This window comes from Phallusia mammillata, chromosome 3 (genome assembly GCF_965637545.1).
Source record: "Phallusia mammillata chromosome 3, kaPhaMamm4.hap1.1, whole genome shotgun sequence".
Lineage (NCBI taxonomy): Eukaryota > Metazoa > Chordata > Ascidiacea > Phlebobranchia > Ascidiidae > Phallusia > Phallusia mammillata.
In genome coordinates, this window is record NC_137254.1 from 14,132,056 (window position 1) to 14,140,952 (window position 8,897).

Below are 8,897 nucleotides of genomic sequence, written 5' to 3' on the forward strand. Positions count from 1 at the left end.
AACTATCACTCGCATGCAGCCCTTACCGGTGTCGCGCTACCCAACTATATCATGACTTGTGTCTTCCAAAATGCAAAGATATTTACAAACATGAGGTAGCCAAACTATTACATGCGTTTCGTCCTGGTACACTACCTTCCATATACAACTCCATGTTCACGCATATTACGTCAGACTCAGTACATCATCACAACACCCGAAGGGCTGAAAACTTTCATCCACGCGTAAACACCGCGTTCGGCACAAGAACAATTTGCCATCGAGGTTACCACACGCCATCAAATCTCTGCATACCAGAACTCGTGCTAGTTTTCAATTTTTTTCTTGTGTGTTTTTTAAGGGGTGTTTTAGTTTTATCTTAGTGTGGTTTTACTTTTTTAATTTTTTATTCTTTAGTATTGTACCATGAAACGAGATTATACTTAGACATATACAAAAGACCGAAAAACTGCCGTAGGATTCGGTCTTTTCAGACCACCCGTCCGGGTAAAGGCCAGCAGCACTTTTTACAGCGAACAACATCATAGATCTCGTCATCGATCTTACACAAGCTGCATGATGAGGAGATGCTCGACGGCAACATTCTCATTGTCCCAACGAACTGTCCTTTTGACACCCGGGTCTGTGGGATCACAGGAAACGTTGCAAAGAACCGACCTTGTGTTTCCGTTTGGCGGATTTCATTTGGCCCGCAGAACCCGCAGGTACAACAGTCTCATGCAACCGGACGTACCCCGCTAGGCTCGTGCGGTCGGTTGCGATCCTACGGCAGGATAATGGAACAGTGATGATGAAGTGACTATGCAAATAAAATTTGACTTGTCTTGATCCAAAAAAAGCTTCTCTATTTCCCAAATGTGAGCATTGTTTCGTTGACATTTTTAAGACCGTTCAGTCATACAACTTTACTGTGACTAAATTCAACTATGGTTCCTCAAGGGTTTTGTGGGAAACTATGCAAAACTTTGTCAAAGCCCACTATTCCACATGTAAATTTCTACAAAAGATTGGATAACTTTCAAACAAATTGTTTCGCAAAACACCTAATAACAATGTAACTCGTCTGCTCAAAATTGATTGTTTGCATTGACACTTCTGATACAACATTTTTATTAAATAATGCAGACAGAGAACTGGTCTTAGTGAAAAGCCATCACACCACGTCAAGGTGCCAGTTGTTGTGATGGGAAAAAATTTGCCGGGCGGGATTTTTTTCCATTTTCTCTAACACGAGGGCTCAGAGCTAAGGTGATACCGTCAGGGCCCCGGAGTCGTGGCACCAGTCTTTCATCATAGCCGCTAAAGGAACTGTTTACATTTATATCTGGTACAGTGGGTTGCTTGCAATGGCGTTAATGAGGTCGGGGAAATACTGCGACTTATCTCGCATACGCCGCCACATCCATTCGTCTATGTAGGACGGAATAAAACCCCGGTAAGCGCCGTTCATGCGTTTAAATTTGCGTTTGCAGTCACACCACAAACTTTCAATGTCGTTAGTGTGAACTCCGGCTGGAGTCACAAAAACGATGAGAATGGTTGACGGTTTGGTGCTTGTATTGTTGTGGCAAACCTGTAATTGAACAGCACAGCAATTACATAGCAAAACGTGTCAAAAAAACAAATTACTAGATAGGTGATTGTAAGCAGCCCATTCATCCGACCAGATTGTTGTCCCAGGGGCCACGTGTCGGACAATAACTGTTTCTAGGGTGGCACGATCCCGGCGTGGGACTAGTTCCAAAAAACACTCCCTGTACAAGAGTTTGTTAGCCAAATAATATGCAATAGTTTTAGGTCATACTTGGTCTGAAGATCAACGCCTCCAAAAACCCACTGTTTGGGCGCGCCTGTGCATTTGACCCACGTTTGCGGCGTGCCACCAGACTTTCATCTATGGCCACAATGTGCCCGACTCCGCCAATCACGTTGGGCCTGGACAGGAGATCCTGCGTGCATACTTGAAGAAGGTGTTTACAATAAGCTTGTATCTACTGAATAAGCTTACTTCGCGAAGGAAATTGCACCAATCAACACAAACGGTCTTTGAGATTGACGCCTCTGCCATAATTACGTCTTGGCAGACATCTAATGTCCAAAAATACATTAGTGTCACCAGTTGACGCAGGTCGAGATGACTTTTCTCAAAAAACGACCCTTTCCGGATGGAAACTAATTTTCTGCATGCCTGTTAATACAGAAACGAATCAATTCAAAAACAAAATAACTTTCAAAACTGTATATATCATGCCAAACGCCAAAAAAATTAAACTCAAAAAAAACAATCAGACAACTGCAAAATAAACGCAATGCGGCAAAATAACAGCTTACACGTGCTGGACAGCGCCAAGCTAGGCCATCGACCTTGGCCGACGCCCAAACCTTTTCTTCCATAACTGAACCACATTTTGGGCAAGTTTGCTGCCGAGAAAGCAAACCATGGGCTCGTAAAAACACTATGCATTTACCTACATCCTGCAAAACTCCTAACGCCGCCAATTTCCTCACGTTTATTTGACTACCCGCCATTATACAAAAACAGTATATAATTCGGTTGAAGTTCATCAAGTGAATAAAGAACTTATAACGAGAGATAACCACGTTTCAATAGACATTAAACAATGCGACATTGTCGGTGTTCTATGTGACGTAACATAGCAAATTTGTGCCCAAGCGGAAACAAGCTTCCACAAGATGGCCCGTCAAGAAACAAATTAAAGGAAACAAAAGCTTGTAAGAAGAGGAATTTGTGGTCATGAAAGTATACCAGGTGCCGACATAGGCTTTTCCGTTATTAACTCGGCCGCTTGAAGCGGGTCGAGCTTCGTCGAGGTGCACCCCTTTGTCGGCCTCTCATCCGAAGTGTACTTGAGCTTTCGGTTCAAAACTGGGCACGAATATTTACAAGGGATTTAACTTTCACCTACTTTGACCCACCGACTTCCCCAAGGCATTATGACGTCACACTTAAAAACTCACAGCTCATCCGAACCTGTTGGAATTTTATAACAGTTTACATCACATAAAATTAACCTACACATTTTTACTATCATGAAAACATGAAATTGAAGTAATATACAACTTTGTAATAATATGAAAACTTGTTATTATGGTTACCGCAACCGTCAAAACATTTTCAATTTTGGTTGTCATTGTACCTAAGTGAGGAAGCGCAGGTCATCGGCGAGCGAGAGGTGTTTTGCATTAGCGAGTAAGTTTAGACGTCGAATAGATGTAGTTAGCGTGACCCGATTGACGTAATTTTTTGCATGACGTCATCCAAAGCCTTGATGACGTCACACACCAATTTTTTTCTGTGATGTGTATTTCGTAAAGTGGGAAATTTTCGTCGGGCGATAGGGAAAATGTGTGACGTCATTATGTGCGTGACGTATCCGTACTATGACGTAGTTGATCATATGTAAAGGTCATTGGTGTATGTACAGGCATGACGTAGTTATGACGTTGGGTCATGAAAGTATACCAGACCCGAATTCTGTTTAAAACAATTGGAGAACACTTTATGCTAACAAATTTAAACACTTTGCAAACGAAAAGTTTTTATAATAGTTTACTTAATAAGCAACACATAAAAAGCCTTTTACCTTTGTCTGAATGTCATTTCTAGTGCACGTACAGTATCTTGATACGAATGTATTTAACCCTGAAAATCGCTCGGTAAAGCCTAGAAAGGAGTGTGCAGCTAAATTATCCAATGATATCTGTGCAACTGTCCCTCGAACAGTCACTTTTGAACCCTTATAATTGAACTGAACACCCATCTGCAAAACACATACACAGAAATATATATACATTGTCACCACATTTTACTTACTGTTTCAAGTTGCTTTATGTCCTGATTAAGTGGCTGCAAAATTTTTTCCCAACCAATCTGAGGGTGTTTTAAATCTTTAGTATAAAATAGGGTACTGAGAAAAATTCTAGTTACAGCTGACGTAAGTTTGGAGTGAGTGTTGAGTATCAAAAAATATATTGCACCTTGAAAGAGAAACAAAAAGACTTAAATGCGAAATACAACAAACAAAACTGCTTATTGTACCCATATCGTGTGTGCCTGTTTCGGATCCAAGCGGGTTAACAACCTCAAATCCATCATAGTAAAATAAAAGTTGTAAGTTTGGTCTTGCTTCAGAAAAAAGAGGATGCATTTTTGCATACTCTCCATGTGAAAAACTTTGGTATGCATCCACATCATCCAAATCCTCTTCTGATACAATGATCTTAGTTAAATTTAGAGATGAATGTTTTCCACGGAGCACACTTTGTATAATCTAATGCTGCAAATATACTTACCCAGTCACAGAGACTGGAATTTTCCAGCAATGTTTTTAAAACTGCAATAAGTGAAATATACTCAAGTGAGTACTTCACGCCTTTTTTCGAACCATCTTTCGGACATTCAAATAATATATGTCGTATAGGAGTCTGTTTAGGTATACTTCAGGTAAAAAATACAATATTGGCAACCATGGCAAAACACTTACCACCAATGTTGGAAGAAGTTTTTTTCTTATTTTTCTTATGATATTCAGTTACAATATCATGAAAGGGGTTGGCTAATCCCATTGTGAGTTGAAATAACTCCTTATGGCTTGAAGACAATGGTGGCGTTGCCTTAATTCCTCCTATTATAGTTCGAATACTCTCTTCTAGTAGGCCTTCTGCCCACGTTTCTACTAAATGTAAAGCCGACTCAGTCAAATTACAATCAACCTTTAATTTGGTTAGTGAAAAAGCCATTAACTGCTTTCTTTTGTGCAAGTTTTTTATTGTGTTTATGTTAGTAATAATGTCCTGATCAATACAAGAATCTTCACAAGCTGCATCACTGCAAGTAGTAGTGTCACAATCACTACCACATGAACCAGTTTCTTCTTCCATTGGTGTTGCATTTGAAACGGTAATTTTATCTATGTTGGAGGCAGTGTTGCTGGACGAGTATCTGTACCAACAAGTCGGCATATGCCAGGACTTCCCACAGTGCCATCTTTTAATGTGTTGTCGCAATGAAACTTTGTCATTTAGCTGCATCGAGCAACCATCTATGTTGCAAATTAGCTTGAAAGTCTTGTCATAGCAATGGGAAGAAAACACATGCCTTTTTAAAGCCATTCTACTTTTAAAACAGTTAGCACAAAATGTGCACTTGAACAAAATTCTTTCCACAGTAGTACTACACATGTCAACTGATCATGATTTATGAACCATATGAAGTGAACCAGTTTCAGCCAAAATAAACCTGTTTAGTTAAATTCGGATGAGCGTAACGTCCTTACGTTTCGCTACTTTCTGATCTTCACTTAAAAAGATTTTCAACTTCATTAGTTTATCTTCAAAACGTTTATTTTTTTCATCTTTTGTTACTTTTTAATTTCACAAATTAAAAAGAATCGATTGGCGCGAAAAGTTTAGGAGTATAAAATCAAATCGGAAACTCGGCGCGAAAAGTTACGTCACACCCAGATTTGCGCGGCAAAAATCTTGCCCAGGAAGTTCATTCCTTTGCGAATTGCTGACTGTGCCGCGTGGTTTTAAACTTTATTGATATTTTCTGTTTGTTTGCGCAGGAAATTAACCTTTTTAAACATCTATACCTTGAATATTAGTGAAATTATGAACTTCAGTGTTAAAGACGTTGTAGACGTAGTGTCCTTGGCGTTGAAGGACGAAGATGAAAGCGAACGGGAAAATGTTTGCAAAGCCTTTCATGGTAAGCCAATGTGTCATAATCCAAATCAGTCAGTCACAAATATAGTGTTTTTACTTCTGCTGGTAAATTTTGGAGAAGAATAAAAAATATGTATGTCCTGCTAATATAGGCTACTGCAATTTTTAGACAACAAAATTGATGGGAAGGCGCTTGGAGCTGTCAGTCAGCTTGACATATTGTTTAAAATATTTCCGAATTTGCCAAAAGGAAGTTTGCTGAAAGTTTATCAGGAACTTACAAATTCTGAGAAGTCTGATCTTGGCAACATGTCATTGTCAAGTTCAAGCACTAGCTTGGATGACTCAAGCGAAATATCCACCAGTGCAGAAAGTTCAACAACCTCAAACCATGATTTAGAAGATCGTCCAAATCTAACAAAGACTGTCCCCAAAGTGTTTCCTGTAGAAATGTGTAATTTCGGATTTCATGCAAAAGAACTTATACGGACTGGTACACTTACAGAAAAGGGCAAGCGGGAAGTCACCACCGAGATAATACGGGTTATGAAAAAGTATGAAAGGTACAAGAATTTAAGTTGCAATATAGTTTATAGTCTGTTGTAATTGATGTTTTGTTTATAGCTTCCCTTACAGATCAACAAAAAAATCAGCGTTAACCTCATTTATAAAACTTGGAAAGGCAACTTTGGGCCTTAATGAAGAAGATGCCAAGGTAGAATTTGACATTGTATATACCTTGTGTGTTTATTTATCTAATGTATATTTATTTTGCTTTAGAAATTTTGGTTGCGGAAAATTACACAACAGATTAACACACAGATGAAACAACAGAGATCACCACACTGGCATTTCTAATCGTTCTAAAAACAACACAACTGCTGGGAGAGCTTCAACATCTATTGTAAAGCGTAGAAAAAATATACATGAATCTGATGAATCAACACAAAATAGTAAGTTTGCATTCTTTTGAGTTGCAACATTGAAATATTCGGTGATGTGTGACCAAACATAGCTCATTCCTTAAAGCAGTTTATAAACCGCTACTTTGAATATTTTTTAAGCAAAAATTGATTTTATTCCAGATGCAAGAAGAGTTCAAAAAGCAAGCTGGCATGAGAAATCAGTGCAAAATTTCTGATGTGATGAATCAAATGTTTTCTATAAGAAGGAATTATTTTTCTTCTAATCCCAGCCCAAAAAATACATGCCAATAATGGCCAGCTTCAGGGTATAATGAGGTAAATAACTCTCCATCATTTTTGTTCTGTTATACTCTTAATGTCACAATCACAATGTCAATATTGTGTGGTTTGTATGTATGCATATGTGTGTTTTAAATGGTATATATTTTTTCTCTACAGCTGCAGCACTATAATTGTTTTGTTTTTTTTGTTTCTAGATGGTTAGAGAATTTAAATCGATACAGCGCTTTGACAAAGAGAGTTATCTGCATCCCAGCATTGTCAACTATGTCAAACAAATTTTGCAAAAGGTCCCATTAAACAATGAAGAGCAAATCCCAGTTGGTAAGAAATTTGGTTTTATTAAAGAAAAACTTAATAAGAAACGATGTCAAGATTCCATGCTCATTTTCGTTTGACATCGTATTACCAACAACTGTTTTCACTGAAAATTTCTTTTTGGATCAACAGATCATTTTTGGATCTTGGCTTTTGTGCAATATTAATCGGTCAAACACCAAAGCGGAATACTGCAGCAAGAGGTATCTGCTTGATCTGTACCTTGTAAGTTGTGATGGCAATAAATTGTGACTGAGACATTGAAAAGGTCTTCTTTGAGTTCAATCTTATGACATATTTTGCTTTTGTAGGGAAACACAACTGTAGATGACATCATTAAGGCTGTTCCGGATCACCACCAGCCATTCATTGCAGTATTTGGCAGTGTAGAAGAAGTCAAGAAAATCTGCCTTTGTTGTGAAAAACAACCATTGATAGAAGTGAAAAGCTTACCACAGACATATGTTGCTTTGTTTGCATACTACTACTATGTGTTTAACAATAAATATTGTCCTTATGTTCATTTGGCGCTTCAGTTTCTTCAAACCTATTGTTAGGTATCCAGAAAGCAGGTGTTAATGATTCAGTCAAAGAATTGGTGATGAAAATAGGCATAACTGTTTAATGCTTTGCAGTGTTTGCTTTGACAGTTGCCTGTTTGTTTGTTTTTTCTTTTCTTTCAGCACTGTTCCTTTTTAATACACATTTTGCTATATTTGTGTGGTGAAAGGTGGATAGAACCCAATTTTATTTGGGTAATCTTTACCCAACAAAGTTGGGTGTCCCCACGAATGTACCCAGAACATTAAATAAGGTACAAACCACAGCTACCCAATATAGCGTTTGGGTGGAAAATCATCATACCTAAAAACGAAAATTGGGTAAGTAAGTACGATACCCAAGTTGGTTTGGGTATCAATCACCCAAAAAAATATATTGGGTTTCCCCACGAATATACCCTGTTTGGCATAGAAGTACCCAATGATTTTGGGTGTTAGTTACCGAGTGTTGCTAACAGTGTTTGTCAACATGTGGACAGTATTCATAGTTTAACACATAATACAATGCAAATAAGGCTGTGATGCGTTTAGAAATACAATCCACACTCAGAACACAATGTGATTTTCTGAGATGAAGATATATCCCCATACACAACCAAGAGTGTGCTGACGATCCCCAAATGCTGCTCTTGCATCTTCAAATGTGGTGTTTGCCTAAATATTTAAGTATTATTATTAAACATTCATTAGTCACAAAGTAAATTACCATTTTATGACCAATACACACCAATGTAAAAGATTTATCGTAAAAAGCATTTTCTGCTAAAAATGGAAGATACTTACAGGACATAAGTCCAACAAATGACGCTCTCTGCTGAATTGCCTTTCAGTGTTTGATTTTAACAAAGTGCACAAAAGCAATATTCCAACCATAAAATGGACATCTATGAAACAAATCTTGTGTTAAGTTTCTTTGGTGGAATGGTGTTGCGTTTACTTACCAGTAAAACAATCATTTTCATCCAAAGGCAAGTATTCCAAAAATTTTTTTTAAGCGGGTGTTTTGATTCTCTTTTGTGATGAAAATTTGATAAGTTTTCCAAAAATATCTTTGGCAATGCCAGTCAATGCAGATTCATTTGCAATCTTTCAAATTCACGAATCGTTGGCAATGCCAGTCAATGCT

General features: G+C 38.0%; 1 long non-coding RNA gene across 2 annotated transcripts; it reads left to right on the top strand.

Annotated features, from left to right (window-relative positions):
* Nucleotides 1-6,785: 6,785 nt before the first annotated feature.
* On the top strand, nucleotides 6,786-7,415 carry LOC145219023 (uncharacterized). Of its 2 annotated transcripts, none has more exons than XR_013857806.1 (3): nucleotides 6,786-6,929; nucleotides 7,091-7,217; nucleotides 7,344-7,415. It is a non-coding gene; the product is annotated as an uncharacterized LOC145219023 (long non-coding RNA). The 2 variants fall into 2 exon arrangements; XR_013857805.1 differs by having other exon boundaries at nucleotides 6,786-6,919.
* The last annotated feature ends 1,482 nt before the right edge of the window (nucleotides 7,416-8,897 follow it).